Raw genomic sequence first — 24,792 nt, 5'->3', positions numbered from 1 at the left:
AAAACAACTCATACACACATAGGCATATACAATACACGTTATGGTTTAAAATAACAACTATAGAACTTTAGACTACTGTAAAAATAGGTTGCTGGCACCAATGATGCACCATAGACATTCTGATGTCACTTGTTCAGTATAATTGTGGTAATTAGTATTTCCACCAGCTAATAAATAAGAGCTCATTGAAAGCTCTACCCATGCCCAAATGCAATTTACACACTGCAAAGAAAATTACCTCAGGTCAAATAAGTGGATTACACTGGAATCTTTAGGTACAAGATTGCAACCTTGCAAAAAAAATAATAAACAAACCGATTTCTTGTTGTCTATGAATTCACAGTGAGGTTAAAATCCAGGCAAAAACATACATAGAAATGCACTAATGTACTGTATAAACAAAAAGCATAGTATTGGTCAATGACATCATTCTTAAAATGTTATGGAGCTCCTTGCATAACTCGCCTAAACCACTATGTGCAATGACATGTACATGTATGTACAAAAGTATATAAAAAGAATACAAAATATTCTAAAATTGTCAACTGTTCTGAATTGCTACAGCTGACATAATTTTTACCAAGAAATTAATAAGTTCCTTAAACTTTGTGAATTTTGACACTGTAATGCTAAAAAAGCTAGGGTTCCACACAAAATTTCGGCCGTCGCAACATATCCGCAGAAAATACCCTTTCCGGCAATTTGCCAAAAAAGAAAAACGGCCTATAATGGAGTCGAAAATGGGGCGTGGACTGGGTGGGGGCGGGGATCCGCCCCCACGCCCCTGGTGCTGCCCATCATGGGGGTGTCCTATAGTGCAGGAGAGCCACCTCCGCCGGCCTGTTTGATCACAGCGCCGGCAACATCACAGCTTTCATTTCAATAGCTGTGTTTTTCCCGGCCGTGCCCTCACACACAGCCCCTCCCCCTTGTCCAGGCACTTTGATAGACAGATCACCCGCAGGATTGGACACAATAGAGGACAAACTGGCTGCAATGGGGACACTGGCTGGCTGCATCTGACGGGCACTGGTGAGGCTGCATTGAAATCTTGTATCATGTGTGCAGTTTCTGACCATCTCCTGTACCACGTGCTCTGTCTCTGACCATCTCCTGTACCACGTCCTTTGTCTCTGACCATCTCCTGTACTACGTCCTTTGTCTCTGACCATCTCCTGTACCACCTCCTCTGTCTCTGACCATCTCCTGTACCACGTCCTCTGTCTCTGACCATCTCCTGTACCATGTCCCCAGTCTGACCATCTCCTGTACCATGTCCCCAGTCTCTGACCAGCTCCTGTATAAAAAAAAATGTTTAAATATGTTTCGGTATCGGTTTCGGTTTTTGGCCTAGTGTATTTTTAATTTTCGGTATCGGTTTTGGCACCACAAAACACATTCGGTGCACCCCCAGAAAAAAGCAAAAAAATAAATTGTCAAAAAAATGTAAAAAACACTGACATAAATTGTGAAAAAAAAAACATGCAAGAAGAAAAGGAAGAAACAGTTGACTAATGATTTTTATTACTTTTTTTTTTACAATTGCAGGTCTGCTAGAACTGCCATATGTGCAGATAAAGGGACAATACTTTGATTTGACAACAAGCACTAATAGGCTTTATGCATACGAGGCATCTGAAAAGTACCTCTGAACACCAGAACTACTGGCAGAAAAATGTGGCATCTAAAATGTGCTAAAGGCGGCATATTGTATACGTATTTGTGCATATTTCTCAGTTTAAACACTTGATGTTTCTGCTTTCTATTGTAAATAAAATAAGGGTTTATGAGTTTTGTAAATAATTGCATTCTGTATTTATGTAGATTTTACACAGCATCCAAACTTTTTTGGAATTCAGCAGAACATTAGATGTTCTGCTGTATTTTCATTATATTCTTTGAGAATTTATTTGTTTTATATTGTTTCAAACAGGACAATAGTTCCAGCTTCTCTTGACAACAAATTACTGCTAAACAGATTTACAAGATATTTTATTGAAGAAAAATATTTTCAAATAATTTTGCCTATTAAACGCCCAAACGCTCCAAGGGAAAGGAGCTGTGGTGCTACACGTATTACTTCCGGTCGCGGCCGAGACCGGAAGTTCGGATGTTTCGATGTTACCCGCTGTTCTTTGCCTAAATGTAAGTGTAGAGTTATTTCATTAAATTCTTCTTATGAATTACTACACATGAGAGTCCCCCCCCTGTCCTTTATTTTCATACTCTGCGTGCCGTACATTGTACTGAGAGGTAACGGAAGAGTCTGGGAAAGGAATGTGCAGCTTTATACTATCTGCTGGATGGAAGAGAAGGGAATAGCCTTTGGGCTTCACTCTGAGTCTGCTTACTAAGCTTTTGAGGTGAGAGGCTGGGGGAAACGGTTTGGTGCACCAGTTTTTTGGCACTGAAGTTTGGCACTGAAGTTGTTCTGCTGGAATATCACTGATTTGGAAATCACGTTTCTTGCATGGACTTGATTATACACTCACGGAGATATTTTATGGACTTTTAAATAAGTCAGCACGTTATATTGTTTAATACATTTATGTGCACTTTTTATTTTTTATTTATCTATTTATTTAATTATTTATTTTTTATGGTCACATTCAATATTCTCTGATTTTCATTTATGTATGATGTCATGATGGTTTTCTACACGCACTATTTCTAGTGTCTATTGCGTTATTGCACATAGCAACACTGTGTGAGGTGGATTCACTTATTTCACTGGTCATTTATTTATTATTGTTTAATTATTATAGTATAGCTTGCTGGCAGCGCCGCATTTATTATTAACACTGATTTGTTTTATATTGTTTCAAACAGGACAATAGTTCCAGCTTCTCTTGACAACAAATTACTGCTAAACAGATTTACAAGATATTTTATTGAAGAAAAATATTTTCAAATAATTTTGCCTATTAAACGCCCAAACATATGAACATAGTTATCTGTTTTGATTTGGGATAATTCATAAATGCATTTTTTTTTTTACTGCCTAATCAGTCAAATCACATTTATTTTCTATGAAATTGTTTCCTAGGTATAAAGGATAATCTGAAATTTAGAACATACAGTATTTCACAAAAGTGAGTACACCCCTCAAATATTTTTAAATATTTTATTATACCTTTTCATGTGACAACACTGAAGAAATTACACTTTGCTACTAATTTAAAATAATTTAAAGTAGTGAGTGTACAGCTTGTATAACAGTGTAAATTTACCGTACCCTCAAAATAACTCAACACACAGCCATTAATGTCTAAACCACTGGCAACAAAAGTGAGTACACCCCTAAGTGAAAATGTGCAAATTGGGCCCAATTAGCCAACCCCAGTGTCATGTGACTCAGTGTTACAAGGTCTCAGTTGTGATTGGGGAGCAGGTGTGTTACATTTGGTGTTATCGCTTTCACTCTCTCGCACTGGTAACTGGAAGTTCAATATGGCACCTCATGGCAAAGAACTCTCTGAGGACCTGAAAAAAAGAATTGTTGCTCTACATATAGACGGCCTAGGCTATAAGAAGATTGCCAAGACCCTGAAACTGAGCTGCAGCACAGTGTCCAACACCATACAAACCGGACAGGTTCCACTCAGAACAGGCCTCGCCATGGTCAACCAAAGAAGTTGAGTGCACATGCTCAGCGTCATATCCAGAGGTTGTCTTTGGGAAATAGATGTATGAGTGCTGCTAGCATTGCTGTAGAGGTTGAAGGGGTAGGGGGTCAGCCTGTCAGTGCTCAGACCATACGCTGCATACTGGATGACTGGAACCATGTCCTGTAGTCTGATGAGACCAAGATAATTTATTTGGTTAGTAATAACTTATTTGGTTCAGATGATGTCAAGAGTGTGTGGCTGCAATCAGGTGAAGAGTGCACAGATAAGTGTGTCTTTCCTACAGTCAAGCATGGTGGTAGGAGTGGCATGGTCTGGGGATGCACGAGTGCTGCCGGCAGTGGGGAGCTACAGTTCATTGAGGGAACCATGAATGCCAACATGTACTGTGACATACTGAAGCAGATGAAGCAGGTGGTGGACTGGCCAAGCAGGTCTCCAGACCTAAACCCTATTGGGCATCTGTGGGGCATCTTCAAAGGGGAGAGGGAGGAGCGCAAGATCTCTAACATTCACCAGCTCCATGATGTCATCATGAAGGCATGGAAGAGGACTCCAGTAGCAACCTTTGGAGCTCTGGTGAACTCCATACCCAAGAGGGTTAAGGCAGTGCTGGAAAATAAGTGGGGCCACACAAAATATTGACACTTTAGGCTCAATTTGGACATTTTGACTTAGGGGTATACTCACTCTTGTTGCCAGTGGTTTAGACATTAATGGCTGTGTGTTGAGTTATTTTGAGGGGACAGCAAATTTACACTTTTATACAAGCTATACACTTTACATTGTATATAGTTACATAGTTAGCAAGGTTGAATAAAGACACCAGTCCATCCAGTTCAACAAGAGTGAGTGTGGGTGTGTGTCTACAATTGTCCATATCCCTGTACATTGTGTCTCATTAAGATGCTCATCTATTATATGATTATTTATTTAAGGTACCCATATAGCACGGTCAATTTACGCTGCGCTCCACACATACATCGTACTCTCACATCGGTCCCTACCCTCAAGGAGCCCACAATCCAAAGTCCCAAACTCACATTCATATACTAGGGCCAATTTTTGGACAGAAGCCAATAAACCTACCAGCATGGCTTTGGAGTGTGGGAGGAAACCAGGGTACCCGGAGGAAACCCACACAGGCACAGGGAGAATATGCAAACTTCAGGCAGGTAGTGTTGTGGTTGGGATTCGAACCAGCGACCCTTTTTTGTAGCAAAATGTCATTTCTTCAGTGTTGTCACATGAAAATTTATCATGAAATATTTACAAAAATGTGAGCAGTGTACTTACTTTTGTGAGATACTTTACTTATTACACTTATTCAAGTACAGACATTTATCATGGAGATGGTTAAATTAAAAGTTTTCTACTTGTAGAATGTCCCTAATATGTGTTGAACCCCTTTTACATTGCTTATGCACTTTAGATTGTTTGCCTTCCAATAACTCCTGAGGGAGTTGGAAATATTCAGTGAAACATCTTTTTCTTCAATATTGCTGCAATTATACTGTAGACAATGTAATTTTGGAAGATGGTGTTCTCATCACTTATAATATTGGACAGGCAACATGGGGAACAAGAGCATGGTAGTGGATTTTTAGGATGTCTTGGTATATGCGAGTCTTGTTTATTGTGTTAATTTTGCACAATGTTATGACTGTTCAAATTTTTTTTCATTCATTTTAATTACATTGTATGACTTTTCTTTGGTACCTTGAAAGTCTCTAAATGTTTTTTGTATATCACATTAGTACACAGTTGTAAAGCTATACCTTCTCTATAATATAGCTTCCCCCGATGATTACATGTTCTTATGTGTGGGTGAGTGGATAATTTAACTAGTGCACCAACTATTCTAGCTTCACTACTGAGAGCTTAGTAGCAAAAAGACTCTACTGATCATGATGTTATGTTGGAGATGCAAACAATGAATCTGGATTGTTGGCTCATAAAATGACACTTGTAGTTTTAGTAGGGATTATGCTGAGTGGACTGCAGTAGCAGCAGCAATATGTTATAAGCTGGAATTTAACATTGAACTTAAAATAAATCACAGCTCCAGGCTTGCAATCTCTGCCACCCTTTGACACTAATCCCTTCCCTCCTCCACACATGCCTTGGAATAAACACTGTAGCCTTTACAAAAAGACTACCTATTCTGCAGGTGTCTTGGATGGGGCCTGCATCATGTAGTGTTGCCCTGGGCTCACAGGAAGTGAGGTGAATGAAGCTGGGCATCATGCAAACTGAAAAAGGATCAGTGGTGGATAGCTGAATTTGTCATAGTAATAATTTGTCATAGTAATAATAGTAAATAATCACCCACGCTACCCTTTTTTTTCTATAAGCAGCTTCAGGGGACTTTACATTTAAAATGTTTGTCCAAGCTGGAGTTGGGCTACATGGACTCAAACCCTTGCTTGTGTATTGAAAAACATACAAACTCACACCATTCTTTGTAAAGCCTCTCCACATCTGGATTTAAAATGAAAACTATTCATAAAAATAATTAGGTTCCCACTAAAGTGCACAACATAACTTCTTGGGTATAATGTACTGCTACAAAGGACAACTGGTGCTTATACCAGCTTGTGTCCTGTAAGACATCTGAAAAGTCCATTCCAGCTGTACACCAATGAACCGGACTAGAAGATTTGGCTTCATGCTACTTTAGGTTGGTGACCCGCTAACAGTGGAGCAAATGTATTCGTTTTACACAAAAATGGATGCAGCCACCCCTCCCATGTCCCTTGTATATGGAATACAGCCTTCATCCCGCCATTCTAATGCAATGGTGCTATCAAAAGACCATTACCACTCTGGATTGACCAAGAATATTAAATGGAGGGTGTTTTAAAAATAAAGCCCTTTAGAACACATACTTGCCCTTCTGATTAACCACTTAAGGACCGCCGCAAATGTACGTCATCACAATGGCATGTACAGGCACAAGAGCGTACATGTACGTGCTTGCTTTCCAGCGGGTGGGGGGTCCGATCGGACCCCCTCCCGCTGGATGCGGCGGTCCGTTTCGCTGCAGGAGTGATCCGGGATGAGGGGATGGCCGTTGGTTTCTGGCCACCCCCTCTCGATCGCTCCTGGCGAATGAGAAGCTTCCTCCCACTGTGTATAGTAAACACAGGCAGGGAGGAAGTGATGTCATTCTCCTCGGTGGCGGTCTTTTTGGAGAGGAGAAGTGAAAATAAGTGTGCACCAACACTACACTAACATGTAGGCACACATAGGCACACAACCCCCCCCCCCCCCCGATCACCCCCCGACCCCCCCTCCCAGTCACAGTGTCACTGATTGCAGTGATCATTTATTTACTGATCACTGCATTCAGTGTCAGTTGTGACAGTAAAAACTGTCAGGGCAGTTAGTGTTAGGTCCAGGATAGCCCCCTACCACCCCCCAATAAAGGTTTAACCCCCTGATTGCCCCTAGAGTTAACCTTTTCACCCCCTTTTGCCAGTGTCACTAAGCAATAGTTTTTCTGATCGCTGCATTAGTGTCGCTAGAGACGCTAGGTAGCTAGTTATTTTTTTAGGTTCACCGCCAGGTTTTTATAGCGCTAGGTACCCCGATATACTACCCAATAATGGTTTTAACCCCCTGATTGCCCCTAGTTAACCCTTTCACCCCCTTTTGCCAGTGTCACTAAGCGATCATTTTTCTGATTGCTGCATTAGTGTCGCTAGGTAGCTAGTTTTTTTTTTAGGTTCACCGCCAGGTTTTTATAGCGCTGGGTACCCCGATATACTACCCAATAATGGTTTTAACCCCCTGATTGCCCCTAGTTAACCCTTTCACCCCCTTTTGCCAGTGTCACTAAGCGATCGTTTTTCTGATTGCTGCATTAGTGTCACTGGTGCCGCTAAGTAGCTAGCTATTTTTTTAGGTTCACTGCCAGGTTTTTATAGCGCTAGGCAGCCCCATATACTACCCAATAATGGTTTTAACCCCCTGATTGCCCTTAGTTAACCCTTTCACCAGTGATCACCGTATAAGTGTTACGGGTAACTCTGGTTAGTTTGCTTTTTATAGCATCAGGGCACCCACCATTTATTACCCAATAAAGATTTAACCCCCTAATCACCCGGCGGGTGATATCAATTAGGTTTTAGGGTCAGGGTCTGTGTCGCCCCAGGCAGCACTAGATTAGTGCCAGTACCGCTAACACCCACGCGCAAAGCATAAACCTCCCGTAGTGATATAGAATCTGAACAGATCAATATCTGATCTGATCAGATCTATACTAGCGTCCCCAGCAGTTTAGGGTTCCAAAAAAACGCACTGTTAGCAGGATCAGCCCAGATACCTGCTAGCACCTGCGTTTTGCCCCTCCGCCCAGCCCACCCAAGTGCAGTATTGATCGATCACTGTCACTTACAAAACACTAAACACATAACTGCAGCGACAAGCCTGATCCCTGCGATCGCTAACAGTTTTTTTTGGTAGCATTTTATATTTAAATCCGGAAGGCAGTGCTTGGTTTTCGGTGTCCCGTACGTGGCTAGGCTCCCAAAAAGTCTCCCACATGTGGCATCCCCGTACTCAGGGGGAAGCAGCAGAATTTATTTTGGGGTGTAATTTGACTTATGCCCATAGCATGTGTGAGCAATATATCATTTAGTGACAACTTTTTGTAAACTTTTTTTTTTTTTGTGTCATTATTCAATCACTTGGGACAAAAAAAAAATATTCAATGGGCTCAACATGCCCCTCAGCAATTTCCTTGGGGTGTCTACTTTCCAAAATGGGGCCATTGGATTTTGGGGCACCGTACGCGGCTAGACTCCCAAAAAGTCCCACATATGTGGTATCTCCGTACTCAGGAGAAGCAGCAGAATATATTTTGGGGTGCAATTCCACATATAACTATGGCATGTGTGAGCAATATATCATTTAGTGACAACTTTTTGTAAACTTTTTTTTTTTGTGTCATTATTCAATCACTTGGGACAAAAAAAAAATATTCAATGGGCTCAACATGCCCCTCAGCAATTTCCTTGGGGTGTCTACTTTCCAAAATGGGGTCATTTGGGGGGGGGGGGGGTTGTACTGCCCTGCCATTTTAGCACCTCAAGAAATGAGATAGGCAGTCGTAAATTAAAAGCTGTGTAAATTCCAGAAAATGTACTCTATTTTGTAGACGCTCTAACTTTTGCGCAAACCAATAAATATATGCTTATTGACATTTTTTTTACTAAAGACATGTGGCTGAATAAATTTTGCCCTAAATGTATGACTAAAATTTAGTTTATTCGATTTTTCTTATAACAAAAAGTAGAAAATATATTTTTTTCTCAACATTTTCGGTCTTTTTCCATTTATATCGCAAAAAATAAAAATCGCAGAGGCAATTAAATACCATCAAAAGAAAGCTCTATTTGTGGGAAGAAAAGGACGCAAATTTCGTTTGGGTACAATATTGCATGACCGCGCAATTACCAGTTAAAGCAGTGCAGTGCGAAATTGTAAAAAGACCTCTGGTCCTTAGGCTGAAAATTGGTCCGGGGCTGAAGTGGTTAAGGATAGAAAAAGCTTAAATGTAGGGATATGCCAATCCCCATGCCTGCAGTGCACATGATGTCAGCATAGAACGGCCAATGGTAGTAAGTGTATTTCAGAGGAACTGCAGTCTGCTCACATAATTTGTAATAAAAACATATTTGCCATTGTGAAGCTTCTCTCCAACCACTTTGCATATTATTTTATATATACTGTGATCCTGTACTTGCCAAATATGCTGAAGAATTCTCCCTGCACTGAGTCTGGCTGCATCCATTTTAACTGTGGGCAGCTGAAGCTACTGCTTGTTCACTTCCTGGATTTACACAGAGACACACCTCCAGCCCTGCAGCTCTCATTGGCCCTCATGACTCACCCCTCCCTTCCTGGCAAACTCTCACAAGAGTGAGAGAGAAAGCTGTGCATGATGTCATAAGCCTAGACTAATGACCAGACAAGAAATAGGCTGTATAAGGTATTTACTGCAGAAAAAAATTAAATAATTACTATCCAAAGTTAAAACAAGAGCTGACGATTTCATAGATGGAAAGATGAAAAAATGACTGAAGGTCTGCTTTAATAAAAAGGGCAGGGGGAAGTTTAACGTTTTTTTTAAGTGGACATCTAATTTACTTTGTCTTTTGATCTTCCTGGAAACCATTTTCAACATGAGAAATAACAGCAAGTTATTATGCTACAGTCACTGGACAGATGTCTCTGCACATAACAAGCTGTTCTAACAGTTGTGAACAAGTTACGATTCATTTTCAACATTTTTATTTGTCAAATTGAATGGCTTTGACATGCATAGATTATGAATTAAACAATTTGCACTTCTACGACTAAAACACTTCAGCAAACAATAGCTTCAACTTGCGAGATAAATATTTATTGTTTCTTGTAGTGAAAGATAAATGTTCACTTAATTAAATTAATGCTTTGGTATTTCAAATGATTAGAAGCTGATTAGCAATTTTCACCAGGAAGAAAATTAAACATCTGATTGTAAATCTTTTGAAGAATGGCAACTGAAGACTTGACTAGCAATTATTTTTTGCCAGCATTGTAATAGATGGAATACTGGAAATGAGAAACAATTAAACAAATAGGTTTCTAACTGCTTTCATCACAGGGTTTTAATTTTAAAACACAGTACACAAAAAAATTGATTATACAGGTGATTCTAGTTTCCTAAGCATATTTACTTAACTTAGCAAAGGTTTGTGTTGTGTGTGTATATATATAAAACTGTCAGGACACAGGTAAATGCTTTTTAAGTATTTAGGTTTTAAATGATACGTTTAGTAGATACCATTTTAGTAATAAAAAATAAAGATATTTTTACAAAAAAGGAAAGAGAACAAATAAAAAAAACAAAAAATAGGGCAAGGATGTCTTATATCCCGTTTTCCTTCTTTGTAATAAAATTCAGGGTAAAATTTGAAATGCTTTTCAATCATACCTACTGTACTAGGAAACAAATTCTGTACTATATGAACAAATAAAAAAACTGCATTCTTCTAGTTTTATTTTTTAAGGATAATTGCACGTTTTGGTTCTTTCTCCTCCTGTCTGCCAGGGCTTTCTGTAAAGATAAGTGTTTCTTAATGGGAATCCTCAAGGCGCCCCAACAGTTCATGTTTTCAGGATTTCCCTCAGATGAAACAACTGTGGTAATTACTAAGGCAGTGAAACTGATCAAATCATCTGTTCAAAATAACGGTAAGCCTGAAAACGTTGCCTAATGGCACGCCTTGAGGACTGGAGTTGAGAAACACTGGTATAGATATTACTTACGTACAACCTCTCTCCTCCACAATTTTTACTGTGCAGACTTCTTCGCACTGCATTTATTCAATATACAGGTTCTTGAAGCCTGACAGACCATAAAAAACCTTTCTAACAAATTTAGATGGAAGTTAGTGTGGGGTGTCATGTTAAATTATGAAGAGTTTGGGGAGAAATTGAGTGGTGCTGGGCAGTTCACACAGTAAAGATATTGAAAAAGCAAAGTTGTAGGTAAGTATGATCTACAAGTGACAAACGAATATTAACCACATTTTTTTATTCCAGCTGGTGGCATCTAAGTTACTGATGTAAAGTGGATCTTGCAATGCATTTAATAAAGATGTGGCCCAACTCCCCCATGTAAAAATACTGTTTTATACCTCTAAATAAAAAAATAAAATAAAAGACCCACTGCAGATGTAAATATATTCATGCCTGACTTTCACACGGGAAATGGTAACATTGTTCTACCATTGGACCCCTGGAACAGAGTATGTGAGAATACACTCCAGCATAGTACAGGAGGGTCTTCCTGTGAGATGTTGGGTCCTGAGCATTCAGCTAGCATGATAGTCAGGCTAGCATTTTAAGAGAGGTCAACAATGGTACCCTTCCTGTTTCATTCAGATTTACTTTAATAAGTAGTGTCACATTTAGTTGCACTGTCTGCAAATTCTTGTAATAATTTAACATCAGTCTCTGGTCACTTTGGATGATCATTAGCTTATTGTGCCTTGAAGAACTCATTACAGAAATATAAGTTGGGCTTTTAAGCACGAACTGCACATTTCAAAAAGTAGCACAGCATTTATATTGGAAAAAAAAAAAAAGAAAGAGAGAAATCCCTGTTTTAATTTGTTACTTCCAACTACATAGATCACAGGTCACAAAAAAAAAATGCCCAATACTTCATCAGAACAAATGGAAGAACCATATACTCCAAGACATAAAAGGTATACTTCAACTTTCCCTCAAGTTAAAATCATTTAAAATCAATACCCATACAACTAGTTTATTTCAATTAGGGATCGACCAATATTGCTTTTTCGGTGCCAATACGATAGCGATATTTTGGCAGCCTCTCAGGCCGATAGCCAATATGGTCTGTCAATATAATAAAATATATATTTTTTTTATCACTGTTATTGTTGTCAAAAGGAATGTAAAAATCTGTTGCGACAGTAATAGGCAGTGACAGGTACTCTTTATGGAGGGATCGGGAGTCTATAAGACCCCAAACCCCCTCCTCTGCACTTGAAAGTATTCAAGACATCAAGGTCAGCATTTTTTAATACTTTCTATTTTTTTTAAACTGGCCCCTTTAAGATGCTAGTAATCCGGGAAGTGATGTCATGACATTGCTTCTGGGTTACTAGATCCGAGACCTAAACAAAGCATCGGCTTTGTTCGGGTCTTCAGCCAGCTGGCGGACACGCTAGCTGGTTGCTCTTGCCTCCAGGCAGCGCGGGAGAGCCCAGGCGAGTGGCAGAAGGGGGGGAATGTCGCCTCTCGCCGTTTGTAATAACAGCAGAGCAGCTGATGAGCCGTTGTTATTACAATAAAGCCGACCGTCCGCTCTAAAGAACAGTATGGTGGGGATGCCTGCAGCTGCATGCATAACCCTGGTAAAACCCCTTGAAGCAATATCGGTAATATCGGTCTAGTTTGAGACCGATACCGATTTTTCAGAAAATGCAGATATCGGCCTGCAATAAAATCAGCCTTACCGATTATCAGTTGATCCCTAATTTCAGTCTCAATATCTCTCACTAAAAAGCATTTTTTTAGTTTATGAATGGAAAAGCTGAGAATCAATGTCACATTTTTATTGCTTCCATTAATTTATTTGTATTACTTAAAAAATGACATAGGTTACCACTGAGAATTAATTGGTGCCGCAAGACATGTGTATTATAGCATCCTTGGTAAGGCTAGTATAAAGCTTAATTTTGCTAGTTTTTGTGCAATGGAACACTTTATTGCTACATAATCCAACGATTCTTGAGCCTCTGCTTATAGCTGGATGACAGCATATGCTCTTTAAAGCGTTTCTTACCGCAACATTTCATATTCCTGATACAGTATGTGCCTGCCATACCATGTACTTGTATGAAAAAAAAATATCCACTTCTTTTTTTTTATTATTGCTTCCTTTGTGCGTAATCCCTGGTGTTCCTGCCAGTCCCTCTGCTCTCCTATTAAAAACTGACCACATTAAGCAGGAGAAAACACTGTGGTCAGTTCTTTAGCTCTGCTGGAAACTCAGCCTGCTCTCCTCCAAAGATCAGACTTGTCCTGACACCCCCCCCCCCCCCCCTCAGCTGATAACTGAGGGAATGTGATCACGTATAAACAAGGGGGGAAAAAAGGTATTAATAATGTTTTTTTTTATATCTATATAAAAAATGTTTTGCCTTTCATTTCAAATTAAACTGAATGGGTTGTTTTACAAGTTGATTGTTTACAATCACTTTAAGAGTATGTCATTATTATTGGCATCTAAAAAGCGGGATTTTTTTCTGTTTTTAAACGAGTGATAATAATTAGCACGCAGCATTTAATTGGCACAGTCTTATTGTCATACTCCAGTTTTCCAAACACACAGTCTTGCCAGTAGGTCAACATTTATTGAGGGTTGTGTAGGTTGTTGCACATGTGTAGAGATGTACACATTTATAAATGCTGGAGGCAAAACCATAAATTACTCATGCCACCAGAAGGAACAGTATAGGGCAGTGATACTCAACCAGGGTTCTGTGAAACCTTAGGGTTCCTCCAGAGGTTGCTAGGGGCTCCTTCAGCATTAGGCCATTTTCTCCCTCTCAGATAAGTTCCCACTGACACCATTGATCTTTTTAACTATCTGTAAGGAGGTAATTCTTCCCAATGACCACAAGTGTAAGGACCATTCTTCCCACTGACCATCACACTAATGTATCATGAGTTGTAGATTTCTAATTTTTAGGGAGGGATTCCCTGAGACTGGAGAACTATTTTAAGAGTTCTTCTCTGTTGAAAAGGTTGAGAAAGGCTGGTATAGGAGATCTGATTTACAGTGACTGTGCCACACAGTGCCTTGAAAAAGTATTCATACCCCTTGAAATTTTCCACATTTTTTAATTTTCCAACCAAAAATGTATATGTATTTTATGTGATAGACCAACACAAAGTGCCACATAAATAATTGTGAAGTGAAAGGAAAACAAATGATTTTCAATTATTTTTTACAATTAAATATCTGAAAAGTGTGGCATGCATTTGTATTCAGCCCCCTTTACTCGGATACCCCTAACTAAAATCTAGTGGAACCAATTGCCTTAAGAAGTCACCTTAGTAGTAGCTAGAGTCCACCTGTGTGTAATTTAATTGCAGTATAAATACAGCTGTTCCGGGAAGCCTACATGGATTTGTTAGAGAACCTTCATGAACAAACAGCATCATGAAGGCCAATGAACACACCAGATATGTCAGAGATAAAGTTGTGGAGAAGTTTAAAGCAGTGTTAGGTTATAAAAAAAAATATCCCAAGCTTTGAACATCTCACAGAGCACTGTTCAACCCATCATCTGAAAATGGATAGAGTATGGCACAGCTGTAAACCTACTAAAACATGGCTGTCATCCTAAACTGACAGGCTGGGCAAGGAGTTCATTAATCAGAGAAGCAGCCAAGAGGCCCATGGTAACTCTGGAGGAGCTGCAGAGATCCACAACTCCAGTGGTAGAATCTGTCCACAAGACAACTATTAGTTGTGTACTCCACAAATCTGGCCTTTATGGAAGAATGGCAAGATGAAAGCCATTGTTGAAACAAAGCCAAAAAAAAATGCCATTTGCATTTTCTGAGAAGCCATGTGGGGGACACAGCAAACATGTGGAAGAAGGTGCTCTGGTCAGATTAGACCAAAGTGTAACTCTCTGGCCTAAAACAAAATGCGATGTGTGGTGGAAAAATAACACTGCACATCACTCTGAACACACCTGTTAGAGTCTGCAAAAGACTTGAGACTGGGGCGTCATGTCATGGCTTCCAGCAGGTCAATGACCCTAAACATACAGCCAGAGCTTTAATGGAATGGTTTAGATCAAAGCATACTCATGTGTTAGAATAGCCCAGTCAAAGTCCAGACCTAAATCCAATTGAGAATCTGTGGCAAGACTTCCGAAATACTGTTCACGGATGCTCTCCATTCAATCTAAAAGAGCTTGAGCTATTTTACAAAGAATAGGCAAAAATGTCACTCTCTAGATGTGCAAAGACATCCCCAAAAAGACTTGCAGCTGTAATTGCAGCAAAAGGTGGCTATACAAAAATAGGGGGGGGCTGAATACGAATGCCCTCCACGCTTATCACGTATTTATTTGTTTAAAAAAAAGTGAAAACTCAATTTCTACCTATTAAAAGATGGCATGGGTTCAGTGCAACATGCCCATCCAACTAACTTCTTTGCATGTCAGGAGAAAATATGAATCTGCTTGTGTGAGGGCATTTTATTTCTCTACATTAAAGTGTGGGCCTATTATTTAAATAAGGAGGACCAATACAGAACATGGGCCTCAGTATTAATTACTCTGTTCATGTGTCCTGTCTTTGACCCCTTTCCCCCTGTGCCGCCCATAGCGTCGGTGGTAAAACGCTGCTATTTTTAGTGACGTTTTACGGTCAGATTTGAGGCGCATTTCGGCCGCTATCGGGGCGCTTTTAACCCCCGCTAGCAGCTGAGAAAGGGTTAAAACCGCCCGCAATAGCAGCGTTTGGCCAGCGGTATAGCCACGCTGCCCCATTAATTTCTATAAGCAGGAGTGGTAAACACTCCGCTCCTTCAACGCTCCAAAGAAGCTGCTGGCAGGACTTTTCCTGACGCCCTACCAGCGCACCGCTCCAGTGTGAAAGCCCCCAGGCTTTCACACTGGAGACAATGGAGCAGCTGCTTGAGGCAGATTGCACTATTTTTAATTATTATCCCCTTCCCGCCGAGCGTACGAAGATCTACGTACTCGGCTTCCGGGGGGTATACCAGGATGATGCCCGCACCTGCAGACATCATCCCGGTACCGTTTTTTACAGCGGGCGATTGGCTTTCCAGCCATAACAACCGATGCGGCTAAAAGCCGCTCGGCTGTTATGCCGGAGGAGCGGGAGGGGACGTCCCCCCCTCCCGCCGCCTCTCGCCGCTGTTACCGGTGCTCCCGCTCGATCGGGAGCACCGATTAGCGATCCGTCGGCTCTGGCTGCTGGGGAGGAACTGGAACGAAGCCGTAATCGGCTTCGTTCCAGTCTCCTCATCGTAAACACGGAAGCGACGTCATGACGTCACTTCCCGTTTACTCGGCTGCCAATGGCGCCGGTTTTAAAAAAATATCCGGTATTCAGAAACGCCGTTTTCGGCGATCTGAATACATTGAAGTGTAAAGGAGGGGTGGGGGGTCTTTTAGACCCCCGATCCCTCCATAAAGAGTACCTGTCACCACCTATTACTGTCACAAGGGATGTTTACATTCCTTGTGACAGCAATAAAAGTGATCAAATTTTATTTATTTTTTTTAAAACAATTTAGTCATTTTAAAATAAACAAAATAAATTAAAAAAAAAAAAAATTTCAAAGCACCCGCCGTCCCCGCGAGCTCGCGAAGCAAAGAAAACGCATACGGAAGTCGCGCCCGCGTATGTAAACGGTGTTCAAATCACACATGTGAGGTATCGCCGCGATCGTCAGAGCGAGAGCAATAATTCTAGCAGTAGACCTCCTCTGTAACGCTAACCTGGTAACCGTAAATTTTTTTTAAAGCATCGCCTATTGAGATTTTTAGGTACCGTACTTTGTCGTCAATCTACAAGTGCGCGCAATTATAAAGTGTGACATGTTTGGTATCCATTTACTCGGCGTAACATTATCTTTCACATTTCGCAAAAAAATTGGGCTAATTTTACTGATTTGTTTTTTTTTTATTCATGAAAGTGTCCCTTTTCCCAAAAAGTTGCGTTTAAAACACCACTGCGCAAATACCGTGTGACATAAAATATTGCAACAATCGCCGTTTTATTCTCTAGAGCCTCTGCTAAAAAAATGTATATAATGTTTGGGGGTTCCAAGTAATTTTCTAGCAAAAAATATGGATTTTAACTTGTAAACACCAAATTCCAAAAATAGGCTTAGTCATGAAAGGGTTATTATTATTCAGGATTTATATAGCGCCAACAGTTTGCGCAGCGCTTTACAATACAAATCAATACAGGAGGGATCAGAGGGCCCTGCTCGTCAGAGCATACAATCTAACGAGCAGGGCCCTCTGATCCCTCCTGTATTGATTTGTATTGTAAAGCGCTGCGCAAACTGTTGGCGCTATATAGCCTTCAAAACGCTCTCAGTGTGAAAGGGGTCTTAGTTTAACACTTAAACCACATGTATGTTCCCTGATACCCCATTACTGCGAATGTGTAACGACATAATAGTTTTTTAGGAGACTTGTCATTGCATACAGGACAATGAGAATACCTAGAAAACTAGGCACACAACTACTAAACAAATTTTAACAAATTAGCATACAAAAAAAAATGTGAACACATAAATTGCTACTCTTATACACAAGATTCATCTAAAATGATGGCGATTACAAGGTTTTAAATATATACTAGGATGAAGAAAAAATATAAATGATAAAGGCATTAAAGCATTATAACACGGGTTATAGAAGTAAAGCACAAAACAATGTATTTTTTTATCTAAATAAGTGAAAAACGAAAAGCTGTAACACTGTATAATGACATTCAGTAAAGGTAAAGATTCATGTTTGCAAGAAATGCTAGCTTGCTGATAAATGTCAATCATACAAGTATTGTGTTAGGTTAGCTTGTATTTTATGGCTCAGGCATAATTAACTTTGCAAAGTAACGACAGTGTCAATACACATAGTATCTGTATTTATTAGTTATGATGAGCGGTGCTGCACATCATGTATAATTAAAACACAGCTACTGCTTCCCTATCCCCAAGAAATACAGCAAAACCTGTAAATAAAGACTAGCTATGGGACTACAAGGAATTGGCCTTGTTTTCAGCCTGTCTTCTCAGCCATTTGCTTTAGTCTTAACACTAAAGCTGTCAGACCTAATTAAGAATTATTGAGAATAAGCGTTTCAGTCCTATAAATCTACATTTCGCCAAAGTAACTTGGGCGTCTTAGCGAACATTTCTTTTTAAAGAAGCAATATCTCTTAGTGAAACCTAATTTAGGCTCTTGATATAAAACTTTATGCTTTAAGTGGCTTTATAACTTTCCCACACAAAAAAGCTCTTGTCATGAAATAATTTTGATTATATATCTGGTTTATTACGGTACTTAAGGTTGACTTTGGTGCATTTATGCCTCAAAATGCTTTTTGGCTGTAATCGCTGTACCAACTTCATTTAGTGACTTTAAACAGGCTTATTCTGAAATATTAGTTTAGAATGCTCACGGTTTCCTTCTTGCACTAAGAAAAACAGCAAATGTCAATAAAGGGAAATGCTGTAGGATAAGAGCATTCTCTACTACATCTCATGGCATCTTTAAACTTTATATATTTTTGCTTATTTTGATGTATTTGTGGCTCGTTTACTCTTTCATAATTGAATGGACATTTCACATTTAAGGCAACATTGACCACCCATAAGGCACTTCCAACCCAAAACAGTTTTCTTCTGGTTTAGCAGAGCGCAGTACAGTTTGTGCAATAACTGCTTTTTGTATTCTACAAGAAGATCTATCTACCTGACCCCCGGCATGGCTGTGGTAAGTCAACCCTGTCTTTTAACCAAGCTGCTACTGTCACCTGTCTGATATACAGATATATCCCTATGGAGCATCCTTAGGATAAGGAAATGCTGCATTACCTATCTTCCACACGATTATACAGGTTATAGCTTGGCTAATATTGCTTGGTGCACACAAAACTGGCGGAACCGTATAAATCTGTAAATTGGTATTAAGCTGAGATTCAACAAATGAAGCAGTTGTATTCACTGACTATAGGACAGCAATGTGATTAACAATATTAACTTTATTCAATTATAGAAAGTAAAAGTATCACCTGTTTCTCAGTTATTGCTACAAGTAAAAAAGTTGTTATAAATCTGCACTTTAATTAAAAATTTGACCGAGGTGTAGACACAAAGTGGCACATAAGTGTTACGTGGAAGGAAACAAATAAATATGTGAAAAGTGTGGCATGCATTTGTATTCAGCCCTCCTGAGTCAATACTTTGTATAACCACCTTTCGCTGCAATTACAGCTGCAAGTCTTTTGGGTATGTGTCTACCAGCTTTTCACATCTAGAGAGTGAAATGTTTGCCCATTCTTCTTTGCACAATAGCTCGAGCTCAGTCAGATTGGATGGAGAGCATCCGTGAACAGCAATTTGCAAGTCTTGCCACAGATTCACAACTGGAGTTAGGTCTGGACTTTGACTGAGCCATTCTAACACATGAATATGCTTTGATCTAAACCATTCCATTGTAGCTCTGGCTGTATGTTTAGGGTCGTTGTCCTTCTGGAAGGAGAACTTCTGCCCCAGTCTCAAGTCTTTTGTAGACTCTAGCAGGTTTTCTTTTAAGATTGCCCTGTATTTGGCTCCATCCATCTTCCAATCGACTCTAACCAGCTTGCCTGCCCCTGCTGAAGAAAAGCATCCCCACAAAATGATGCTGCCACCACCATGTTTCACGGTGAGGATGGTGTGTTCAGGGTGATGTGCAGTTAGTTTTCTGCCTTTTGCTTTTAGGCCAAAAAGTTCAATTTTGGTCTCATCTGACCGAAGCACCTTCTTCCACATGTTTGCTGTGTCCTCCACACGACTTCTTGCAACACGCAAACTGCATAACTTCTTATGGCTTTCTTTCAACGATGGCTTTCTTCTTGCCACTCTTCCATAAAGGCCAGATTTGTGGCATGCATGACTAATTGTTGTCTTGTGGACAGATTCTTCCACCTTAGCTGTGGATCTCTTCTACAGCTCCTTCAGAGTTACCATGGGCCTCTTGACTGCTTTTCTGATTAATGCTCTCCTTGCCCGGCCTGTCAGTTTAGGTGGACGGCCATGTCTTGGTAGGTTTGCAGTTGTTCCATACGCTATCCATTTTTTTGATGATGGATTGAACAGTGCTTACACATGACCGGTTTTCCCGTCGGAATAAACTCTGAAGGTTTTTCCGACGGAGTTCCGACAGAGTTCTGCTGAAACTGTCTTGCATACACACAATCACACCAAAATCCAGTCATTAAGAACACGGTGACATACAACACGTACGATGGGACTAGAAAAAGGAAGTTCAGTAGCCAATAGCCTCCGTCTTGTACTTGCTTTAGAGCATGCGTCATTTTTGGTCCGTCGGAACAGCATACAGATGAGCCGCTTTCCCGATAGCAATTGGTCCCGTCGGAAAGATTTAAAACATGTTCTATTTCTAGGTCCATCAGAATTTGTTAAAAAAAAAAGGTCAGATGAGGCATATACACGATCGAAATATACAATAAAAAGATTCCATCGTACTTTTTCTGTCGGACATTCCGCTCGTGTGTACACGGCATTAGGGGGTAATTAGAGTAAATACAAAAGCACAACACACTTTTCAGATATTTAATTGTAAAAAAAAAATTTAAAATCATTTATCATTTTTCCTTCACAATTATGTGCAACTTTGTGTTGGTCTATCACATTAAATCCCAATAAAATAAAATGTATGTTTTTGGTTGTAATATGACAAAAGGTGGAATATTTCAAGGGGTAGGCACTGTACATCCCTCATGGAATAGAGAGTTTTTACATTTCTGCTCTGAGCCTGTTTATTCTGCAACAAATTTGCCATTACTTAACAAAATAGAACATGTTGTTTTTAGGACAAACAAGGTTTTCTTTTGGATATATTGCATTGCAAAAATGATTTCACTTTTAATGCAATCAATACACAAAAACTTAACCAAACTAAACAAAAAAAAACACTTTTTTCTACTTTGATCATTAATAGTTAAAAAAAATAAAAATAAATTGGTGACAGTAGATAAAAAAGTATACATATTATTCTATCATTTGTTCTGTGCAAAATCAAGCTAAAATTATGATTCTGGTATCAAGTTATTTAGAAATAAAATAAAGCATATATATATATATATATATTAATGTGACACTTAAAAATAAAGAAATAAATAAATAAAAAAAGTATAAATATTATTGATCAGTAAAACAGAAAAAAACATAATGAAAAAAATTTGGGGAAGAAGGCAAAAAGAGCTAATAAGGACCGATTAAGGTAAACTAAGGATTAGAAAGGTTTACATACAAAAAAAAAAATTATTTATACAGCATCTTCAAGCTCGTGGACATTATTCCAAACCTGAGAATGTCCCCAAGAGCAGAGGCACATTTTACCAGTAAATAAAGCACAATATGACACTTCAGAATAGATTGGTTACCTTTACTCAGATTGGCTCTATGAGTCCAGGCAGGAGGAGAGCACAGGAATGACTCGCTTTTGTTTCAGCCTCTCTCTACTGTCCCCTGACACCACAGGCCCAACTTTACACACCTATTCAAGTCAGCAAGTAATAGCTTAACTTTACAGATAAACTGTCCTGCACACCCAATGTATATGCAGGTCCCAAATGTGTGTGTGTGGATCCGTATGGCACTAACAGCTTCAGCCTTTTTTTGAAGCAAAGATAAGCTTTGGTGTCTTCAGCTAGCCACTTTCATTGTTGCACTTTAACTCCTGGGTAGCAGGGCAAACAATATAACTGGCCAAGATTTTCAAATGAAACAGACAGGATTTTGTTCAACAAGATGAGAGGACAATGATGTCATTATACAATGTCCCAGAAATGGATAGCCTTATCCTTTATCCCTGTAGTACTACAAGTATCAGCAAAATGACTACCGGCAATGATGTTTGTATACAGGGTTCAAATAACTCTTTCTGTAGTGCAGTGTCTGTTCCCTGCAGATGGTCAGAAATGTCCTCTCGCCAAATCCTACGATCAGGGCCTGAGCAAACATCCTGGAACAGGCAGGCTTACATGGCAACCGGACCGGTCCCCTCACACTGGAGCGGTTCATCGTTGAGAGGGAGGTGCACCTTAACCACTTTAGGACCACCACATGTAAAAATACGTTGGCACAATGGCACGGACAGGCACGTACCCGTACGTGCCTGCCTTCCAGCGGGTGGGGGGTCTGACTGGACCCCCTCCCGCTGGCTGCGGCGGTCCGTTACGCTTCAGGAGCAATCCGGGATGAGGGGATGGCCGTTGGTTTCCCATCTCAATCGCTCCTGGCGAATGAGAAGCTTCCCCTGCAACACAGGCAGGAGGAAGTGATGTCACTCTCCTCGAGGCGGTCTTTTTGACCGGACGGCGAGGAGAGAAGACATCCTAGTAAGTGCACCAACACTACACTGACATGTAGGTACACATAGGCACACTTTAACCCCCAGTCACCCCCTGATCACCCCCCCTCCCAGTCACAGTGTCACTGATTGCAGTGATCATTTATTTACTGATCACTGCATTTAGTGTCAGTTGTAACTGCAAAAAGTGTCAGGGCAGTTAGTGTTAGGTCCAGGGTAGCCCCCTACCCCCCAATAAAGGTTTAACCCCCTGATTGCCCCCCCAGGTAACCCTTTCACCCCCTTTTGCCAGTGTCACTAAGCAATCGTTTTTCTGATCGCTGCATTAGTGTCACTGGTGCCGTTAGGTAGCTAGTTATTTTTTAGGTTCACTGCCAGGTTTTTATAGCGTTAGGTACCCCCATATACTACCTAATAAAGGTTTTAACACCCTGATTGCCCCTATAGTTAACCCTTTCACCAGCGATCACCGTATAAGTGTCACTGGTGACGTTGGTTAGCCAGTTAGTTATTTAGGTTCCCCGTCAGGTTTTTATATAGCGTCAGGGACCCCCATATACTACCTAATAAAGGCTTTAACCCCCTGATTGCCCCTAGTTAACCCTTTCACCAGTGATCACCGTATAAGTGTTACACGGGTGAGGCTGGTTAGTTAGTTTGCTTTTTATAGCATCAGGGCACCCACCATTTATTACCCAATAAAGGTTTAACGCCCTGATCACCCAGCGGGTGATATCAATTAGGTTTTAGGGTCAGATAGGGTCTGCGTCGCCCCAGCAGTGCTAGGTAAGTGCCAGTACCGCTAACACCCACGCGCAAAGCATATACCTCCCGTAGTGGTATAGAATCTGAATAGATCAATATCTGATCTGATCAGATCTATACTAGCGTCCCCAGCAGTTTAGGGTTCCAAAAAAACGCATTGTTAGCGGGATCAGCCCAGATATCTGCTAGCACCTGCGTTTTGCCCCTCCGCCCAGCCCACCCAAGTGCAGTATGGATCGATCACTGTCACTTACAAAACACTAAACACATAACTGCAGCATTCGCAGAGTCAGGCCTGATCCCTGCGATTGCTAACAGGTTTTTTTGGTAGCGTTTTAGATTTAAATCCTGAAGGTGGTGCTTGGATTTCGGGGTCCCGTACGCAGCTAGGCTCGCAAAAAGTCCCACACATGTGGTATCCCCATACTCAGGAGAAGCAGCAGAATGTATTTTGGGGTATAATTTCACATATGCCAATAGCATGTGTGAGCAATATATCATTTAGGGACAACTTTGTGCAAAAAAATAAGTTTGTAATATTCCCGTAACTTGTGGCAAAATATAAAATATTCCATGGACTCAACATGCCTCTCAGTAAATAGCTTGGGGTGTCTACTTTCCAAAATGGGGTAATTTGGGGGGGGGTGGTTTGTGCTATTTTGACATTTTATGGCCTTCGAATCTGTGATAGGTAGTGAGGAGTGAAATCAAAAATTTGCACCCTTAGAAATCCTGAAGACAGTGATTGGGTTTCGGGGTGCCGTACGCGGCTAGACTCCCAAAAAGTCCCACAAATGTGGTATCCCCGTACTCAGGAGAAGCAGCAGAATATATTTTGGGGTGCAATTCCACATATAACTATGGCATGTGTGAGCAATATATCATTTAGTGACAACTTTTTGTAAACTTTTTTTTGTCATTATTCAATCACGCTGTGTAAGTTTCCAGAAAATTTACTCTAGTTTGTAGATGCTATAACTTTTGCGCAAACCAATAAATATACCCTTATTGACTTTTTTTTACTAAAGACATGTGGCTGAATACATTTTGGCCTAAATGTATGACTAAAATTGAGTTTATTCGATTTTTCTTATAACAAAAAGTAGAAAATATCTTTTTTTTTTTTTTTTCCATTTATATCGTAAAAAATAAAAAAATCGCAGAGGCAATAAAATACCATAAAAAGAAAGCTCTATTTGTGGGAAGAAAAGGATGCAAATTTCGTTTGGGTACAACATTGCATGACCGCGCAATTACCAGTTAAAGCAGTGCAGTGCGAAATTGTAAAAAGACCTCTGGTCCTTAGGATGACAATTGGTCCGGGGCTTAATTGATTAATATTCACCTGGGATCCACCTCATTCAAGCTGGACATCATAACTCGTGGTGGAGGCCTGAATCATGCAGGGAGATCATCTGAGAGACGGCACCTCTCTCTCAGGTCTGGTCTCTTTTCTGCCTCATCGCTGACTGGACTTTACCTCTGGACACAAAATGGAGTCTTTATCTTTCCTGTCAACAAAGTCTGCTGGGATTTGTATTTCTCCCTGTATAACAGTCTATGGGGCCGTGTTGTGTGGGAACTCCATGTCCCAGAATCCATTGCAGTCCTACCTGCAGTTCAGTACAATCTTATAGTTTCATAGTTCATAGTTAGTAAGGTTGAATAAAGACACCAGTCCATCCAGTTCAACCTGAGTGAGTGTCTACCCCTAT

The 24,792-nt window shown here is 40.2% G+C and overlaps 1 protein-coding gene across 2 annotated transcripts in view; it reads right to left on the bottom strand.

The window, feature by feature from the left end:
• The window catches only part of TPK1 (thiamin pyrophosphokinase 1), an 805,392-nt gene that overhangs the window by 649,562 nt on the left and 131,038 nt on the right, over window positions 1-24,792 (bottom strand). The window lies entirely within an intron of this gene.

This window comes from Lithobates pipiens, unplaced genomic scaffold (genome assembly GCF_037356315.1).
Source record: "Lithobates pipiens isolate NorthernLeopardFrog02 unplaced genomic scaffold, aLitPip1_a1.2 Scaffold_19, whole genome shotgun sequence".
Lineage (NCBI taxonomy): Eukaryota > Metazoa > Chordata > Amphibia > Anura > Ranidae > Lithobates > Lithobates pipiens.
The sequence above is the reverse complement of the archived record's forward strand: the minus strand, read 5'-3'. Positions and strand labels throughout refer to the sequence as shown.